The sequence below is a fragment of the Serinus canaria genome, chromosome 1A (genome assembly GCF_022539315.1).
Source record: "Serinus canaria isolate serCan28SL12 chromosome 1A, serCan2020, whole genome shotgun sequence".
NCBI lineage: Eukaryota > Metazoa > Chordata > Aves > Passeriformes > Fringillidae > Serinus > Serinus canaria.
The window spans coordinates 39,609,682-39,631,569 of record NC_066314.1 but is presented as its reverse complement, the minus strand read 5'-3'; positions in this window follow the sequence as shown (position 1 = coordinate 39,631,569).

Below are 21,888 nucleotides of genomic sequence, written 5' to 3'. Positions count from 1 at the left end.
TGGATAGCTTTGTAGGTAAGACCCAAATACTCATCCCATACTGGGAAACAAATAATAAAGGCAGGCTGTTCTGCCTACAATCCCCAGACTTCTAAAAGAAAAAGCACCAAAAACATAGTTAAAGGAGGTAATTAGGGAAAAAATGAGAAAATTATATAATCCAAAAAGATGCCTTCTAACACATCTAGTTTTAACTTAGTGTTACAGATTGCCTACTTATTTTATTCTGTCATGATTATGTTTTCATGATTAATTTTCACATCTATTATATTTTGAGCAATGATACTCTTTAAAAGAATTTTTTTGTCCAGAAAGCTCTATCATCAGAAAAGATTAGTCTTTGGTTTTCAAGTGTTCACCTAGTTCAACTTCATTCCCAAAGGAAAATCAAGACTTGAGAGCATCTGGTACAGATATTAGGATTAGTACCTGATTGTAATTGTTTTGTCAGCATAATTAGGTCTTTGCAGTTATTAAGCAATTACAGTTGTCATCAATTTTAAATACTTTGCTTTAAACCTTAGTGTTTTATTTCTAATTGTGTGATTCAGTATAAACTTAATTGGTTATGATGGTTGAACTAAAGAATGACCACATCTTATAAAACTGTACCTCAGATGGAGTAGGTTTCTTCAACAGATTTTTGCCCTTCTACACAGCCATTGCAAGGATAAATATATTCCACTGAATTTAATATTAATTCTGAGTAATCAGAGCATGAAATGTAATGGTTAATAATAAATTAATGATAGGAGAAACATCCTGACAGTAGTTGTATGTCAGATATACTGTGCAGGGCTTTGTTATGCCCTTATGTTTAGCACGAGGTCTTGTTTCCCAACAGGAGAGGAAAAAGCATGCTCCTTTCCTAATGTAATTTTCAGCTCTATGAAACACTTCTTGAAATTCAGAATAAATCATCATGCTGATAGGTGAATATGTGAAAACAGAAGTGCATGTTCCCAAAACAATTAAAGTTATGGATATGTCATTTAGAAAATGTCCCAAGAGTACAATTGCAATTCTTTTAGGTAAAATTCATCCAGTTTCATGAATTTGGCAAAAGTTAAAAAAAATTCAGATGGTGCAGATATTATACATGCACAACATTTTACAGTTCTACAAACACTTTGACCTGAGAAACTCAGTCAGGTTTAACCTGATACAAAACATGAGAAGACTTTTCACTGGTGAGGGTGAAGAAGGGCTGTGCTTGGACATGGTTGTTGTAGTCATTAAGGCATATTGGGAAAAGGAGGATATGGTGGAAAGGAAGATACATGCAACATATTTGGGATATTCTTCTCCTCTAAGGCTTTTATTCAGATATGACTTATTGAAACTAATGTTCTTGTGGCAACTTTAGACTGCCTAAAGGTGCCACTCCATTGATTTTTTCCCCATCACATGCAAAGCCTGCATTAACACTGAATTTCAGTTGCCATTATTAATTTATATATCTTGTATGCAAACACATGGATGACATATAACCTTTCTACCAGATGTACTTTAGTCTAAAATATGTTACTAAGCTTCCCACCTTCTTTGACTTCTACACAAAAACTTCTGAGATATACCAGAGAACAGTGATATACCAATTTTTTATGGACCAATATCCTTAAAATACGGCCAAAACCAATTTATGAAAGTACATAAAGGTTAAAGAGGTCTTTGACTTTTACTTTGAGAAAATTATAGAAACCCTTGAAGAAAATTTTTTCTCATGTAAATTCTAACAGATCATGGACCTTGAATTTCAAGAGTTTCACATTCTGTTAACTTTGTTAACATATTGCTTAACAATATAAGGGGCCTGATGAAGTTCCTTCGTGAATTATTATAATTTACAATAATTGGGTGGCTTGTTTAAGTAGAATTTTAAAAAAATGTGGGGAAAAGTTATCGCAAAGATTCTTTGTGATCCACTTCAAGTGGTGGCTTTATTTTTTTGTCAGAAAGATCAGAAACATATCATTAGAGAGCTGTGCTATACTTATTTATTTATGTATTGGAGAAGCAGTCTGTATTCTGAAGGGATTTAATAATCTCCTTCCATTTCAGCATTTCATATCAGTTCAGTAACTCTGAGAGAAACATAGAAATAAAATACGAATTCCAACCCAGTGAAAAAGAAGAATAAGTCAGAGATTGTAAAATGTGGCTGTATTTTTATTTTGCAGTTGATGAAGGAAGAAAAAGTCTTTTTAGAGAATAAAGGATTACTGCATTAGTAATTTCACAGCCCACAAAATTGTTGGATAACAAACTAGAATGTTTGAGGTGAAAACCATTTCAGAAAACAGAGCTATCAATTTAAAAGGTATCCCATACTCAACAAAGTACTTAAGCATTTCAACTTTAGACATATGTCTAAATGCTACAGAGTGCTTTGAAGAATAGTGATGCACATATGTATATGCTTAATTTTTGCTCATCTGAGACCTTAATGAGTACTCTGACAAACTTGACCTAATGTGCAATGATCACTTTCTCTATCACTGTTAGTTCAACTAAATTCTGGGTTTTTTCTCAACCACAGATGTGAGATAAATCCTTTAGAGACTGACTGTAAACTACAGCTCATGCCTCAGAGATATGAACCAAAGTCTGAGATAAGAAAAGCTTTAATTTTTATTCACTTAGGCAGCAAAATCTGGGTAAAAAATTATAATTCTTCTTGCAATTTTAAAGTTCATGTAACTTTCATGAAATTCTTTTCATGTTTGCTATTTTCTTTTCTTTGAGTGATTAGTTTCTTAGAATAACACACAACAGTGACAACTAAAAGAAACCACTCCCCTGAAGACTGTATTTTAAAAGAAGCCAAGAAACAGGATTCAGAATTTAAAACCTTAATAGTATGAAAAACCTTCCTATTGTTCTGTATGCTTGTTTTGCTTAGACAGACAAAGAAAATTCCAACAAACAGCTTAACTGTCCTTTTCCTTAACACATCCAGCCTTTCCTTCTGTAGCAGGTATAATTCTCTATTGATTTTTACAAAGGAAGAAGAGAAGCTGAAGTAAGTGAAGCATATGATTGCATGTGTTCCCAAATATCTGAAAATCAAATATTCACATTCAGCTGCACAAACTGGTTATAACAGACTAGAAGAAAGACCTTAAAGAAATAGGAATGCCACATCCAGTAAGACCTGACATGTAATCTTAATGAAAGAAAATCAGTCTACTTACATATGCTTTTGTCGCCAGTAGCAATCCTGCAATAACAACAAAAAATATAGTGCAGAGTAAATGTGTGATTCACAAGTCTGAGTGACGTTTTAATATTTCATCCTAATATTAATAAAGACTATATTTTTCATCATTAAACACATTATAAAATGCAGGTATTTGTAAAGTTGTGACACGAACTATTCAAATGAATTATCCAAGATAAAAAATTTTGAAAGAAATATCAAAAGTATGCAGAGAATCTCAGTTTATTTTTAAAGTTCCTAACAATTTTCTGTACAGTCATGCAAATTTTTTGCCCTAGCAATAAAATTTGGCACTACATGGCAGCTCACAAGACTTTGAAGTTTATAGTGACGTGTTCTTTTCCGGTGTGTTTGTGAGTACAATGAGACAGAGAGCAGGTTCAGAAAAATGGAGGAAATCTGTGTGTTGTGGTTTAACCCCTGCCAGCAGCCAAGCTGCACACAGCTGCTCCCTCCCACCACACACACTGGGGAGAGCTTTGGAAGGGTAAAAGCTGGAAAACTCGAGAATTGAGATAAAGACAGTTGCATAGGGAAAGCAAAAGCCACACACACAAGCAAAGCAAAACAAGGAATTCAGGCTCTATTTCCCATGAGCAGACAGATGTTCATGAGCAGCCATCTCCAGGAGAGCTGGGCCCCGTCACACGTACCAGTGATTTGGCAAGACAAAAAGGCATCACTCCAAACCTCCCCTCCTCTTCCTTCTTCCCCCCAGCTTTACTTACTGACCATGATGTCATAGGGTATGGAATATCCCTTTGGTCCTTTGGGATCACCTGTGTCTCCTCCCAACCTCCCATGTACCCCAAACTTTCTTGCCAAGGTGGCAGTACAAAAAGCAGAAAAGACCTTGGCTTTGTGTAATCACTGCTCAGCAAAAACAAAAAACATCTCTGTCTTATCAACATTGTGTTCAACACAAATCCAAAACACAGCCCCACACCAACCAATTATTAAAAAAATTAACTCTTACCCCAGCTGAAACCAGCTCACTGTGTTGAAGCTCTTCCTTTGTCCACCAACATGAATTCTGGCAGCAATTCAGTGCAGACTCCTGTCAGATACTCCTCTACCTACAAAGGTTGTAAAATCAACATGAATGCATGATTCAGCCTGCAATTAAGCAATTGCAGGTTTTTTAAGTCCTTTTTGCTTTTAACACAGAAACTCTATTTTACAATGAGTTCCAATATATTTGGGTTGATTTATAATACAGTAAAATCTTGAAGGCTATGTATTCTTTCTTTAAAACAGAAAACCTGATTTTCCAACAAACTTCACCAGTTCTAAAATACTGCCTAAACAGCAAGATGCGAGCTAATGTCATTATTAATTAATCTCTCTGGCTATTCTAGGGAATTAGAAGCTCTTTCTCTATACCCTGTCCACCCTGGCTGTACAACCATGGCAGAACTATATTTCCCCTGTCGACTTCCAGTAGCCCTTTACAAATTAATGAGTCATGTCCTTTATAATGAGGCACGACGTAAGCCTGCATGTACTGAACACTCTGGCCTGATTCAACAAAGCACTTGAATACACACTTGAATACACAAGTAGGCATGGAGTTGAATTTGATACATCTAATTCTCCAAGCTGCAGCCAAATCAGTATTCTGCAATGTATATTTTCTAAAAGAGGAATTTTCATACATTTTCTTTTTCTGATTCTTGAGCCCATTTCTGCATTATAAGTAATATTTCTGGTACTATGCCTGGTTTTACTGCATCCTAGAGCAAAACCCTTATTCCTTTTGCTAACACTTGATTTTATAGTTTTCAAATTAATTCTAGCATCAACTAACTCTTTATTTATTATGTAGTAAAACTTACATGGATGTATTTGTTTCGTGATTAATTCAGTATTTTTTTTTCTCTTTCAAAGCTTCCAAAACATATATATGCTAAAATATCCAATTAATAGAAAAATCAAGCATACTAGTTCCTAATCCCAGAGACTTTTAACTGAATTACATGATTCAGAATAAAATTTTTAATCCTGATTTAGGGTGAGGCACAGAAATATCTACACATTTGAGCATGTTAAGCAGCAACAAGAAGGCTGTTAACTTGATCCCAAATTGTTTTTAGGAATTTTCTATTATATCCATTTTATAATATTTCTAATGTAATTTTTTTAATAGTAATAGGAGCACTTTCTTTGATTTTGCCATAAAAGATGAGGACGCAAATTAAATAAAAATTTCTGGCATATTATACTTTAAATATATTTATAGCTCTGCAGCAAAACATGAAAGTGCAAAAACATTGTGAGAACAAAAGTTACATTTTCTTTTTTATTTCTCTCTTTTCTAGACATCACACTTTCCCAGTTTTAATTTACATTAAGGAACTATATCTGTGTGAAAAATATTCTTGCTGAAATCAAGGGATTAAAATCAGCAGTTTGAACCTTTACTTGTAAATATATTCATGTTTGTGCAGAAAAATAAGCATGAAAAAACCCTTCAGTCCAGTGGAATTTCTGCCCATATGAATCCATCTGGAGTTTCAGGATGAAACTGGTCTGCAGCAGCCACAGCAGCAGCAGCAACAGCATGTCTTCCTGGCAAGCTGTTTCATTTACTTTTAAATCATTTTCTAAGCAAACTTCCCCAAAAACGTTGAAAGAGGGTGACAAGCTTAGGGAACTTTTGGACTAGTGGTCAACCAAAGCAGGCCACCTTTTTCTGATTAATATCTCCGCTGTTAACAATTTTTTCTTTCCAGTGTTAAAATGTTAAAGTTCTCAGTTGTATGTCAATGCTGCATTAAGCTGATATTCCAGTAATCAACTGTGAAAGGCCCCAGATGTATTGTGGAGGAGAAAAAGGAAGCCTTTTATCAAAAGCCAGTTCCTGCTTCCTGAACTATGATACAGCTTCTAAAGTTTCCTTCCAGCTAATAGAGCACAGTCAGAGCTCAGAACACGGGAGAAGGGAAACACACACATACAGGCACCACATACACTCAAACAAAGGACAGTTCTCCTCACATAGGTGCAGATGGAGAGAGTGAACCACACTGGTTAAAGGAAAAAAAAATAATTCCAGAGTCTAGTAAAGAGTCCACAGAGCACAAATGTACTTGCACTGTTTCTGGAAACTGGAGTAAGTTCTGTTTGAGTGAAGAGGCTATAAAAAGAGGCAATCTTTAAAGTCATAGTAGTATTTTACTTTGAAACAAAGGCACTCTTCTTGTTAAGTTGGAAGGTCAAGATTGCAAAAAAAAAAAAATACTAGGCTTAGAAACTGTTTTGTTGTCTTTGCCAAATAGTCCAAAGGGGTTTGAGTGAGTTTAATTATAGTACTGCCTAATTCCATCCCATAAAATTACATATGCCCCAAATACTAAAGAAAATGTGTGATTGTGTGTTATTTTTAGCTTTGTGTATTTTTCCTCCACTTTTATTCATTTCACCTTTGAGACTTTAGGTAAACTCCAAGCAGAGACCAGAAAAGCAAATCATTTCCTTTTAATTACTCCTCCAGGAAATCAGTTAATGGAGGTTCACCCTGGGTCATGTAAAACTGCTATCACAAATCTTTAAGCCACAAATGATCTAGAAGCAGAAATCTGTCTGCCACACATGGTGTGACTTTTGGTAATTTTTCCCAGGTGCTTCTTTGACTAATTGAAAAAGAGTAACAAATGCTCTGTGTAGCAAAAAAGAAAAATAAAATAAAACCTCATTCTCCTTCCTATAACACTCATGTCATGTGCTTTCCCATAACTATGTCATTTGATACAAAACCAACATGGTGTACATTAAAGGTATTATAAAAATGGCTGATATGTTTCCAAAATTAATTATTAATTAGGAATCACCCTGAAACAGGTGCACTTCCTGTGGATCCATTTATATACTCTTTTGGGTAAATCTTTGAAATTATATCAGGAAAATCTGATCTATTCTTGCTGCTAAAGACGTAAAATGGATGACAGAAGAAGTGAGGAAAGAGGAGAAAAAACCCCACAAACCAGACTAATCCAGACAGCTTGATAAGGCAGACATAAATACACAACTTCTGAATTCATATAATAAGCTGTAAAGCAAAAAGTCTATCCAGGGAGGCAAGAGTTCTGTCAGGCATTAGAAAGGTTGAGGTAGATAATAAGCCAAACATGAGCTCTCACAACAGATCTGCAGCTGAAAGAAACCTTTCTAAAGAAAACCTTGGAAGTTTAAATAGAGGATTATCCATTAGGAAGGAAACATTACCTTTGATCCTGACAATCATGCAACTGCAATTGTAAAGCTCTGTCCCCTTTTTTAGAGGTCTAAAAAGATGTTCATCTGTTGGAGAGAGTTCAAAGAAGAAGCATGAGATTGATTAAAAGACTAGAAAATGTGCATTATTTTGAAAGACTTAAGGAGGTAAATTTGTTTACTCTAACAATAGTAAATCTAATCCTAGTGTATGTCTAGATGGGAAAACAGTGTTTTTAATAGAGACTTCTCATTCCAATTATGAGATAAAATGGCTTAAAGTGAAACCAGATCATTTCAATTTCCAGTTAAGTAAACCCAGGAGAAAATTAAGAAAGCAAGAAATACATCTCTCTGCATTGCATTGCCTTTCTATAACAAAGGAAAATATGTCACTACTAATTTTAACCTCTCAACATCATAGATTAACTGAACTTATAAGAAGAAATGTATTCAATAAAAACTTAAGACACATTTTAAGACACATGAAGTTAAAAATAACAAATGCAATATTTAATATAGAATTCAGGAATGAAAGAGGTATGGATGGTTAAAAATAAAAAAGAATAAACAAAAAACTGGTATGCAATACATGGAAAGATGAAATAAACAAAACCCTAATTAAAGAAGAAGAAAATTCAGTTTCTAAAACAGGATATGCTTCATACCTCATGCACGAATGTGAGAATACAAATGTGATTTCTGTTAATACAAATGTGATTTCACACCTGTTAATTTTTGTGTCTTACATGACAGATATCTGGTACAATGTTCACTTGTAAGAGCACTGAATACACAAGATAATTCCATGTGCAAGTATATAATATTTCTGTTTTTCTCCAACATATGTGCCCATCTTCATGGGTCTTTTCAGGCTTGTGGTCCTTGTGCAATTCAATAAATGTCCTAATCCAAATGCAAACATTTCATTGCCCTGGTCATGTCCTTCAATGATATGAGTCCTTGTGCTAATTCAATTAACCTGTAGTGTTACTGGGTGTAACACTTGGGCCTTTAGATTTCAGTAGAATCTATTTTCAGGAGTCCCAGTAAATTCCCAAAAAATCTTGACCATTCCCCTTTGCTACTGCACTTGGCAAAGACCATCTACATACCTACCAAGTGAAAAATGGAATGTCTATAAATAATATAAAAAATTTTAAGTCCAAGTTTTTTTTTTCCTAAGTCATTTGAGACAGGTCTAAAAGAAAAATTTGCCTCCTTCTTGTGACAGAACATCTGATCACGCAGATCAATATGTCAGCATCCCATCTTCCTCTTCCTCTAGACTAACATTGGTCTGTCATTATTCAGATATGCAAAAATTTTTAAGGTGTGGGAAACTGCCCTATGAATCACAGAATAGAGCAGCAACACATTTTGTATAATCAATGCAGTATAAACACTTCAGTCTTCCAGAACCTTATTCAATTAGCTAAATGTAAAAAAGGAGCTGATAATAACTGTATTGCATGATAAGAGAAACACACATGCATCAGCATATTTAATTGGTGGATAAACCCTCCAGAAATTCCCACAAAAGCCACTACAAGGACATTCCCCATTCAGTAACTGCGGAATTATAACTTTTCAGGAAATTGCTTTGTGCTCAACAGGATCTAAATTTCTCTTTAAAGTAAAAATGGAGTTACTCTTCCTCTTGATTTTAAAGGAGTCTTTCCTAATGGGGATAAATACAAGTGATTCATGGGTGTTCTGAAATGCAAAGATAGGCAGCATCATAAAGAAATTGGAAATTAACATTAACACTTCATTATTTTGACAACAGAAAAACTTTATATTAATGGAATTAAAGACATTGTTCAGTCCATCTAGAGGAATAAGACTTGTTTTAATCAAATGGGACAGCTGTGGCTGTAATCTTTACAAAGTGTATAATGTACCTTTTCATACATGGAATAATGAAATACACTCATTAAATGGTTATATTAATAAGCTGGTGGCAGTCTGCAGGTTCAGCTAAATGATGTATAAATAAATTCATGGTGAGGGAAGCATTAAAAAAAAACCCAAGACAATAAGATCCATGGCTAAATGCTATCATCCCTAGAACTTTATGGTTTTATGTTATTTCAGCTTCCTTCATAAATAAAATAAAGTGGAAATCAGAAGAACGTAATGATAAGAAACCATACAGAACCATCCTGAAAGTAAACAGGTGTAATTAAAAAGACAGATTTCTGTCATACACAGCTAGGTTTTGAACAGCACTGTCTCAAACTATTTAGTCTTAAGAGCAATCCTTTGCCAACTACTCTTTGCTTTCTGGGTATCAAAAATCCTGGCTTAAAGCCAGGAGCTGTTGCTGCATTGTTAACAATATACAAACATTTCAGAGACTGAAAGTGGAACATATAAAGAGAGGGGGAATAAAAAGGAACTTCAAATCCATTTGAACAATAATATGGGAAAATAAAGATATTTTGTATCTAGAATTTTGGAAAAGCCAGAACATAACACAAGTTTCATTGTAGGAAGAATTTCTTCTGCTGCTTAATATTTAGGTTTTATATATTTAAAACAGAATGAGTTTTTACCTTTGTGGTTTCCAAATGGGAAAACCTGGAAATAATTAAGCCATGATTTTCACATCTCACTTAAGCAAATAACTTTTTTCTTTATTTGTTTTTCTTTGTTGCATCTAGGTGTTTACAAAAAAAGTATTATTTTTTCTTTTGCAAACTGGCAGTAATTATAGCCAGGTCTGGGGAAGGTTCTTGCACTAGGCTGGGAGACATCATGAACAAAAAGCCCAACTCCATCTTCTTTGACCCCTCCAACTGGTATTTGTACACATTAATAAGATCCATTCTGAGCCCTCTGTAGATGAAAAAAAAATTTCTGTCTCAGCCTTTTTTCATAGGAGAGAGGGTTCATCTTTGTGACCCTTCACTGGACCCCATCCTGTATGTCTGGATCTCTCTTGTACTGGGGAGCCCAGAACTGGACACAGTGCTCCAGTTGTGTCTCCTCAGGGGAGGAATCATCTACCTTTGATCTGCTGGCCATGATTTGTCTAATGCAGTTTGGGACCCTGTTAGCCCTTTTTCTCCCACAAGGGCACATTTCTGGCTCATGCTAAATCTAACATTTACCAGGAGCCTCAGGTCCTTTTCTGTCAACTGGCTTTTCAATGTATCTGGTGTTTCTTCTTCCCAAGGTGCAGGATTTTGCACTTTCATTTTTGCAAAAAACAATCCATCACTTGCCAGCCTGTTTGTAGGAATGGATTTCAAGTCTGTTGGGAATGTCATCTTTTTTGGCAGCCAAATTTAATTGCCTAGAATTTTCCAGTAGTTTTCCTTGCTCCAAATATGTAGATATATTTCTAAGATATGGTCTTCCATGGATTTCAATAGGATCTAAGTATTAGAGCATTTGGATATCTTTGTATTGGGTATTCTTTGGGTAGACTGAATGTTGTAAGCATAATTACTGTGCTCTGATCTATCTCATTCTGACTCAGTATTTGAAACCTCTTGCATTGGAAAACAACCTCATTTTCCTGATATAGAATAAAGTGAGAAGGGCTTATGTCAGTCCACTATGATAATTTAAAGGGTGTAATTTATCCCATTATCATCATTTGATTAATAAATCGGTTTGCAACCTAGACTATAGTTAAACAGTTTTATTCAGTCCAGATGTTGGCAGAGGGGAAGGGGATTTCCCCTGAAAATCATAGAGTATATTCACAAGCTGGTTAACAATAAATTGATAATCTCCCCAACACTATATGTTACTTAAGAAAACACAATAAAATTGATTTTTCAGTGTGGTTGGTGTTTTCTGTGAAATATTGCAGCAATTCATTTGATTAAAATTTCAACAATGGCTGTTCTCTTTGCAGATTTTCTTTTCTCTGACGGCAACATTTCAATGCAAAAAGCAGTGTTTTTCCATTTTTTTTACCACTACTTACTAAACTTGTGACCATTATTCTTATCATTCATCTATCTTCTGCTTGCAAACACAAATTCTTATAGATTATCAATCTATCACCTAGAATTTAAGAGTATATAATATTGTTATGCAGCATTCTAGAAGCATCCAAGGTAAAACAAAACTGAATGTAGCAAAACTTGCATTTATATACCATCTACAGCATATTAATAAAAATCTGGAAATCATTCAGAGGTAGCAAGTATGTAGCCCCATGAAGCTGCTTACAGGGACTCTTAAGGGTCAAATAGCACTCCAGTGTTTATGAATGTAGTAGCTGTTGTCTGTGAATGTGCTCTGCCCTTGTATATTGCCTGCTTATGAATGTACTTCTTTATTTACCTTTAGTTTCTGTACTGCTCAGGCTGCCCTGACTAATGTGTGCACCACAGTATCATATATCCAGGGTTTATTGAGCTGTGGACTTATGAGGTTATGGAAGTGCAAAGTGTGCTTCCAGACACAGGAGGGTGTCAGACTCAGCTTTATCTATTTAGTCAGATATCAGTAGAATACTATTTTTTCAAGCAGTCCCTCAGGGTTTTAAGGCTTTTGAATAGGCAACAAAAACATGCAGACCTTGGTTTAAAAGCTAGCATGTCCAACTATAAAGGATTCAGTCAAATGTACTGGAAAAGAAATGGGTGCTCAATTTTTAATTTGGGCTGGGTAAAACTAATGCTATGGTCTTTGAGCACTCATGGCTTCCCAGAGGTGATTTATTTTCAACAGCAATTTTTTCAACAATTTCCTCAACTACTCACTGTCTCTATTGCCTCACATTATGACAGGTTGACAATAATATGAAAGAAAAAATATCAGGTTATGGAAAGTGAGAATACGGATGATATTTTTGGGATCTACTCAACTGCATTTTCCCAGTCTTCTGGTTTTATACTTAATGATTCCATATTATATAACATCAGTATTATAAATTTTCAATGTAAATAGATGAACAACTTAAATATGGAAATTATAATATATTAAATTATATTAAGTTCTTCCTGAAAGTTACTATCTGTAACTTAAGGACCAAGTAATATAATTATATGTAATATATAAATGCATTTAATCACATAAAAAAGGAATGTATTGTACCTTTGATCATTCTAAGGGTCATACTCAGCTGATGTCAATTCCAAGTGACTAAAAAGGACATGGATTAAATCTACAGTGTTAGAACACTGGGTGGAAACAACTAGGTTTCCTTATTACACATCTCAGAACTCCCTAAAAAATTCAGGAATGTGTATTGGGGCAGTAACCTATAGCACTAATTTGTTGCATGGAAGGTAAAAATCACCTTCACAAACTATTTCAGAGGTAATAGTTGCATTTTCAAAATCAATTAGGACATGAGTGACACATTTTTAGCACCCCATAGTGTGCTATATAAACAAGGAACAGATATTCTGTGCCTCCACAATCTGATTCCTGTACTAAGCAATAGTGTCTTTAAAATATCAAGGTTTTACTACTAAACTAACATTAGCCTTAAAGCCAATGATGGTATTTTAAATAATAAAATGTTGTCATTTCAATACTATTTTAGGCATACCAAGCCTGTGAAAGTAGCATTAACTCATGATGTTATCATTATTATTACTTTATGTCTAGACAGTTGAAGTCTTAAGTAAGCCAATGTAAGAAATAGGCTTCTTAATTTGAAGTTCATTAAGTGAGACATGTATCTCAGATCTGTCCACCAGGAGGTGATTTTCTTGCAGACCATTGAACTACCACAGAGGAAGTTTCAGAGGCACCTCATCTCTCAACCAAAAGCCCAAGAGACTGTCATCAACTGCATCAATCCCTCACTGCTCAGTCAAGGTGTAGCTATATTTAAATAAACTAGATAACTAAATGTGTTGATACAAAGAGAAAAGAATAATCAAGAGACAGGAAGAGAAAAGGAACATAGCTACTTATTTTGGTTCTCTACCATCTTTATTATTTAGGTAATTTTTAAATTTTTTGTCTCAAATAAGTAAAGATGCAGCCTAGCAGCCAGCAGTTTCAAGATAATAAAAATTAGTTTTCTTTAGTGAAAGAGAGTTAAACATTTTAATTTAGTTGCCACAGACTGAGTATGCATTGCTACGGTCACCTTTAGACAGCGATTGAACTGGTAGGAACAAAGCTCCCCCTTCAACAAAATTTCTGCTAATCTCCATGAAAAATCAACCAATGATCAACACAGAAGGATTATTCTGTAAATTGCACTTCCTTTGCACTGGCAGGACCCTACCAAATTTGATGGGAATTCTCATTCATGGCTCCACTCTCTATCCTGCAGTCTGTCTAGATTTTGATTCTACAAGTTCATGGCACCCCTTTTTAACCAGAAAAATTATTTTATTCCCCATGTCACTGAAATAAATGTAATTCCTTAGGACAGAAATAAAGAGTATATGAATGATTTAACTCTCCTCACATCACTCTCTGGTGCAGGGTGGAGACACACAGTCATGCTCAATTTGGTTTTAGCTTGGTGACTAACAGGATCTGGCTATTTCCTTCAAGACAGGAGTAGTGTTCACATGTTTGAAGTTACTGAGTATACTAAGAAGGATAAAATATTGCAATTTGTTCTGTGAAACAAAGAACTGAGAAGTCAAATGACCTCACAACCATCTTTGACTATATCTCATTCACATCCATGACCTAATTCAATAACTTTTCCATATTTTCTTTATTTTAGACTGTTATCATAAAAAAAAAAGCCATATTTTTGGTATATCTGAGTACCTGAACTGCTCTTTGTCATTCGGTTTTAAATTTGTAACACTACATAATATCTTCTTAGCTAAGATGGAAAAAGTATAGCTAGGTATGTTTATGTTAAGTTTTGTTGATTATTCCCTGAAAAAGGATATAATTCAGATACCTCTGAAATGAATCATTTCAATAATCTGTGACTCAAACTCAGAGAAATGAGTTATCTTCATACTAAACTGGTTTTCAGAATAAGCAGCTGAAAATGAATGCATAATACTTATAAAGGGTGCTCTCATAGGCAAAGATTCCAGAAGGTTTAATTAAAGCAGATTTGAGTGTATCATATGAAAGAAGGGGATGTGATAAAATTTAACTGCAAATTTAATATGAAAAAAGGGGGATTTCTTCTAACCCAGGGAATAATCAACATGTGGAGAAAATTTTACACAGAAGGTCATCTAGGATGCTAGATTTAACAAATGAATGGATAGTTTTACAACCATTATTAAAATTTGTTGCTATGCAAGCTTAGACAGTGATGTGAGCAATCACATTTCAGGCTTCAGGGCTTAAGCTGATTGCTCATGAGGGTTAGTGACTAATCCATCTTCTCATTTCACAGTACTCCAAATTTATTTAAGTGCTCTCTGAAAGAGAACAATTGATTTATTTCAAAATATGATGTAGTGGTCACTAATTCACAAAAACAATATAAAAGAAATCCACCCCAGTCGTCCACATGCTTTGTTTTGGTTTTCAATTACACACATCCTAATCTAAAGATTGCGGGTTGGGAGCTTATTGCATTGATGAATTACTTATTGAATTACATACAGATCTATTTTGTGTCATGGAGACTGAAAAATAACTTATTAGAGCTTATCTTCTTGTCTGATAATGTTTTAAATCTACAATTGCTGTTATCTTTCTTCCAGAAGACAAATAGCAAAACAGATACTTTTAAATTAGGAAAGATACAGTCACCAGAACTTCAAAATAATTTGTAAATGTTCACAATATTGTTGTAAAAACCAGCTGAGTCAAGTATTTCCATGATCCTTATAAAGCTATGATCAGGGTATGACCTATTAAAATTATAATTTATTAAATCTACAAAATTCAAAAAACCAGGTAATATTAAATCATTCATTATAAAGGAAATAATTTTATAGAAAATATGGATAGTGTAAAAAAATATAAACTATTAAAGAAGGGAGTGTGACTTATTACACAGATGATGACAGAACAAGGGAGAATTCTTTTAAACTGAAAGAGTAGAGATTTAAATTAGATATGTGGAACACTTTATGACTATAAGAGAAGAGAGCTACTGGAACCTGTTGTCCAGAGAAGGACTAGATGCCCATCCCTGCAAAAGTTCAAGGACAAGATGTATGGGGCTGTGGGGAATCCAGTTTTATTCAGCAATTTAAGGCTATTCATGAAATATGGAATTTTACTTTTAATATTACTGCACAAAATCACTGTAAAATTTTTGCAATGAATTTTGAAACAACTGGTTTATCCCTCTACTATATATAGATTTTGGCAGCTTGGCTAGGCTTTCATTTTTCAGTTTTTGTAGTAGATACAGGTGGAAACTTCTTTCTTCAGAATACCATTTCCTGTGAGATGTGTCAGAAGCAGATTTTTCACATTGGCTTCAAAACCTGAAAATATTTACATGCTACCAAAATTACTTTTTTGGCTAAATTCTTCCACAGGGGCATTTATGGGTAAACTCATCCATCATCTCATCAGTGAAGGACAGTCTTCAGAGTATTAGAGATGCTTCAAAGGAGGCAGGGTTAATTTGGCAAAGAAGATAAACAAATATGTTGGGAAAATCCATAATGTGACATTGGTCTGGAAAGAAATCAGTTTAAGCTGTTTCCATTCCTTCAATAAAATTTTTCTGCCATATTCCAGATTTTCTCATCTAGAAACATCAGATTGAGTTACAGTTTATAAACATAAAGCTGTGTTACAATACCCACTACTGAGCTTTCTTCAAACCCCAAGTGCAACTTTTCTTGTAAGGTCTTACCACACTATAACAACAAACTGTATAGCATAATCAAGAACAGAAGTGCCAGGAATCAATGCTGAGTCAAATATAGTCTAATATAGGACAAATAAACCCTAAAATGATAGGATACAAGGTGGGATGGTGCAGATGTTCTTATACTGAGAAGAGTATAATGTAGGACTTCAGTGCAGTCTTCCCCTTTAACTGCAGACAGACTGTTCCCTCTCAAAATGCCCATTTGAGATCTCTGTCAAAAGAATATGCATCCTGTTTGGATTTTATGGCTTGTTATTGATGGTCCTTTAGACATAAAAATTTCAGAACATATAGAGCTTCAAAAACCTGGTTTGCTTATTTTTCATGTTTAATTTTGTGTGTGCAATCATTCAGAAAATTATTTGCTGCACTAGTTTAGAACAAAACAATGAGATTTTATGAGTTATATAATTTTGAAAAAAAAAATATGTCTAAGATTTGAAAACTGCCTGAGCATCACATGGAATTTAGCCCGAATTACAAAATTTCATGTTCATAAAATTCATTGGAAAAGTAATTCAAAATGTCTGTAACTGCCCAAACTTTTATTTACATATGCTACCAGCTGAATCATGTATATCCTCAGAGATGACAAAAAGGGTTTCATTATACATCTGAAATGTTTATAAAAGAAGTGCCAATTCATCCAAATAGGAATTGGTCTTGGTGCACCACAGGACAATTAGGAGATTTAACTACATCAAGATCTTCTGCAGATGTGTATTAAATCATTGCTAGGGAAGGACAAGGATCCTAGATTAAATATCTTTTAGATGGACATTTTTCTCTAACACCCACCCATTATAGAAAAAAGGAAAAGAAAATGATGCCAAATTTCTGTCAAATAATTTACTTTGGCTGCAATTCCAGGTGAAATGTTCCCACCTCTTTCCTTCCCCTTGGCTTTTCATTCTTATTCTGGACTGTATTTTGCCATCACTTACACACCACTGCAGCATTTCATGGAGTTTTAGTCCAAATGGAATAATTCTACTAAAAAAATAATCCTTTTCTTAGTTTTGTTTTTAACCTGAATCAGTTCAGCATCTGGTTTATATTTGCAACAGATGTGTATGACCATTGAATGTTAATACAGAGATAGCATAGAAAAAGTGAGGAATGAACATTTTTCACTGTCAGAAATCACTATACCTTTAAACATCCTGAGACTTTTTTTCCTGCTCCCATCAATATTAGAAAAGTAAACATGGGATCCATATTGAAAACAGACTGACAATTTAACATGAACACTTGGAAAAATTCATAACCCTCAGGAAGACAACTGACCTAACAATGCAGTAGATGGAGTTTATTCAAAATTAATGGAATATATTAGTGCCGGTATACTGGGTAAACATCTCAAGGAAACCAATAAAAAAATGCTGAGAGAGGGATATGAAAGATCTCAGTACCTAATTTAAAGCTTCTTTTCACATAGCATAAAAACCACTGAATCCTTTTTGTTAAGTTCCTAAGCTGACTCTTTTAAGAACTGAACAGTGAGTCAGTTGTTTCTCATCATAGGAAATTTCTAAAAGAAATAGGATGTTCCTTGTTTTTACCTCACAATTTGTTGTTTAATTATTTTCTCTTGTAGTGAGTTTACTTCCTCAGATTTGAGTAACTCAAATGCACATCTCTCATGAAAAAAGCATCCCCTGTAGAATGTGATTTATATTGGAATTTTAATCCCTGTATTTAGCATAGATTGAAAAAACAGAGCGCTGTAATGAGGAATCTCATCCTAGGTGTGCACATGAAGCAACCAATTTTCAGGCTGTTGTTTTTGTTTTTGTTGTTGTTGTTGATGCTGAGGCTGTTACTAAAGGAGTTATATATTACCATCTGTATGTTTTAAATGGTGATGGTTACACAAAGGTGGTCAGTGGAATACAAGGAAACATTGCTGAACCAATCAATAAAGCACAGCACAACGCAGAAGACTGGACCAAATATTCAACTGATCTAAATCCCAGTATTGGATTTAGATCAGTTAATCCCAGCTAATCTAATCCCAGCTATATTGGCCAGCTCAGCATCTGCCTCAAGATATATTTCTATCGTATTTTCTTGGTCAATTTAGAAAAAAAAGGGTAAAGAGACCATTAGGCTGTATGCCAAAAGATGAGAAAATATTATATATAAAGTTCGTCTGCATTTGTAACAGAGTTTCCAGAGAAATTAGTTTTAAGACCCAAATATTATTTTTTGAGTTCTCAAACATGATCTGACACCATGAAAACATGTAAACATAATTATGGACAATCATTTAGTAATTATTTTACAAGCACATTTTGTACATCCTTTTTGGTTCTGTATAGTGGCAATCTTACCTGTTTTGGTGACTTTGAAGATCATTCAAAGACAGAAAACCTTTAATGTAGACCAAATATCAGAAGTAAAAAGTACATATCCAAGACCACTAATAAACTGAACACATAAAAGATGGAATTTTCCAAGGTGCAATAAGGACAGAAAAATATTATCATGATGTGGACCATTTAAATCCTAGAGTGTTTTGCTAAGTTGGATCAAACAAAGACCTTTGTCCAAACAAACTCCATTAACAGAAATCCAGGGTATGCGCTCAATCCGATTAACTGTGGATTTTATCTTGAATTTTGTCAGGAAGGATGGACTTGAATCATGTTTCTGTGTTTTATTATAAGTGTTCCTTCAGATTTATGCATGTGCCATTGTCTCATGTAGAGACAGCAGGTGATAAAACCTATGGATCATATTGGAAAATTCTAGCTGACCATGGCAACAGTTACAATTTGCCTTTCCTTTCATAGGTAAGACAGAATCTGATGTATTTTACTGAGACAATGTTTCGAATGGATTGACTGAAGGAGATACCTTGAAAAATGGACACTGTTCCATGTCTTTATTTTGCATTAGAATGCTGAAAGTTCTTTAAAAATTTTGCATAAATTTAATTTTGAAAAATCCCAGATGGAAATAGGTATGGAGAGACCTCTGCCCTCTTCTGAAAGCAACTTTTATGCATTTCTGTAAATAATGTTCTATTTCTGCTTCTGCTGTACCAAACAGTGGGTATACACTCAAGGCTATGAAGACAGTAATAAGATTCTTTCTCAGACCTTTATTTTAATTATTGTGCTGCAGAAAAAGTAATAAATGCTTTGCATTACTGCTTAGATACAGCAAAAACATATCCCTCCATCATTACCTCTACTAAATCTAGTAGATGGAATTAAATGTTCTATTCTTCCCATTTCCAGAGCCCTTGTCTGTCTGATAGAGCCTTAATAAGGTTATTAGAAGACAATAATAATCTCCCAGTGTAAATGATTCTCAAATGTGCCATTAGCTCTTGACTAGTGTTAGTGGTCTTCAGTTATACCTTTTCTGTAACTTTTTGTTTCACTCAGATATGAGATTTCACTACAGAGTGTTGCAACTACAGTGTGTTACTCATGCAGAAAAATGTTCTGTTTATCTTAGACAACAGCAGGAAATCCCCATTCAATTTTCTGTCCAAATTTCTGAAAGTGATTTGAAAGACCTGTAACAAAGTATTCCTCAGGGTTCTCAAACTAAAGGGCTCATTCTTGCTATATTTCCATATTAATTGCTTTAGCTATTACAAATAACAGTTCTAATTGGCTTTTGAAGACTTTTTGAACTTTGGTAATTAAGTCCATAAGGTACATTTAAAATTGTTGGCTCTAACCCTCTGTCGTCTCCTTGTCTGCCCACACATTGGGTAATTAATGCAGACTCTCCATGCAGTCCATCTCTTGATTTCCAGTTCACTTTTTGGAATGTGTGTGTCTTTCTTGCACAGAAGTATTTGCACAGGCATATGAACAAAGTAAAATCCAGGGGGGATTTGAATTTGGGAGTAAATTAATTACCTATTAAATGTAAAAACAAAGAAAGAGAAAAAAAAAAACCACATTCTTCTTCTGAAACAAGTCTTTTTCTTCTGCAACCAAATTACTGACCCTTTTCTGATCCTTAGTAAGTTAGCTTTGATGGCACTCTGGAAAAAGTGTGCACTGAAGCTTCAAGCTGTACAAATCTTACTCATGAGAAGTTTGAACCACTAGCAGAAAAACAAAACTGGTTTTGCCAAGAAGTTCACTATATCCTTCAATCTGTTCAATCCGATTCAAACCACCATGATGCAACTGTTCTTGTCTGAACTTGGAAGCTAAGCAGCTTTTGAAGCCACCTGGAAAAAATCTCATGTAATATGAACACAAACAAGGGTACCACACCCTACCAGTTGATGGGCACTAAGATGCATTAAAAAGCATCTGTAAGGTTTTGGTTTTTTTTTTGTCGCTGACATCAAGAAATTCAGGCATCAGTAAGAGGTGGTGAAGGACTGATCTACAATGTTTCATAAAAAGCACACAAGAAGCATTCTTTTGGTGTCAGGCTCAGCAGATTGATTAAGCAAAAAAGTTTTCAATAACAGTTGAGGCTATAGATGTCTAGGACATGATTTGCACCCTATACACAGACATCTAGTGCTATGTAAGTTGTTCCTGGGTATCTGAGGTCTAGAAAACGGGTCTGGAAAACATGAATAAAGATTGATGAAGTAGAAAATAAGGGTCCATTCTGTCTGTGATATAAATCATGTGGAATTTACTCTAATTTCTTCTGATGTTTTTCAATCACATTAATAAAACACATTTTCCATAAAGAGGTTAAGCCACTCTTCATATTTTTCAACCTTATCATTCCCCTTTATTCAGTTAAAAATAATGTGCAAAGCAGTATACTTAGGCTTGAGAAGAAACCTACTCTGAAATACCTAAAACCATTAGTAAAATTATAAAACTTCAAGGTTTTTTGTATGGTTATTTTACAAATGTACACTCCTTTTCAATTCTATATAAATGAGTGTCCTGTACTTGTATATACAGACACTTAGAGGAATAATACTTGGTAAACACATGTTCATGCCAAGATAAAATCTAAAGCAAATTAAATTGCAGATGCCTAAATAAATCCTTGAAAAGTAGGGTCTCTAATGAAAACAGTTCATTATAAAAATATGATAGTGTCAAAGGAGGTACCCTGTGAGAGTCTACAATTTGAGATGATACTCTGAATGGAAAAAAGCCTAAAGCCTTTTTCCATAATTTAAATGAAAAAGGGAGGAGGAAAATACCAACAGCTAAATGAGATTTCAGACTTTTGAAAGTTCAACTCTCTTTGCAAAAAGATTTAAACATATATCTTTGCTTCTCCCTTTCCTACATTCATATTTTCAGGAAAGGGGTAACTGCAAGCTCATTCTCAGAGAGACCATACCTGCATCCTGCTGTTCTGGGCTGGAAAAGTGACTATCCTCAAAAATTCAGCTAGATAACTCACAAAATGGGGAGCAAAGCAGAACACTATCTTCAGTGGTCAATGAGAAGGTGTTTGGGCACCCACCTTACCAGCTTACTTTAATATCTTCTGGTGCATTTGAACAAAATCAAAGACTGTCATCTTCAGTTTCAGATGTTTTACCAAGAAATTGTCATTCTCTCCTGAAGTTAATTGCGGTTTTCCCTGACAATTAGGCTAAGAGTGAGAGGTCACCCTTGAAGTTCTTGATTCCACTGACAGATAACACAATCTTCACTGACTCTGGCAGTGACAGATTATCATGCCAGAAGTCAGGCATCATTGTTATCTTGTATTTTAAACCTACTTTGTGACCAGACCAATAGCCTGAGGA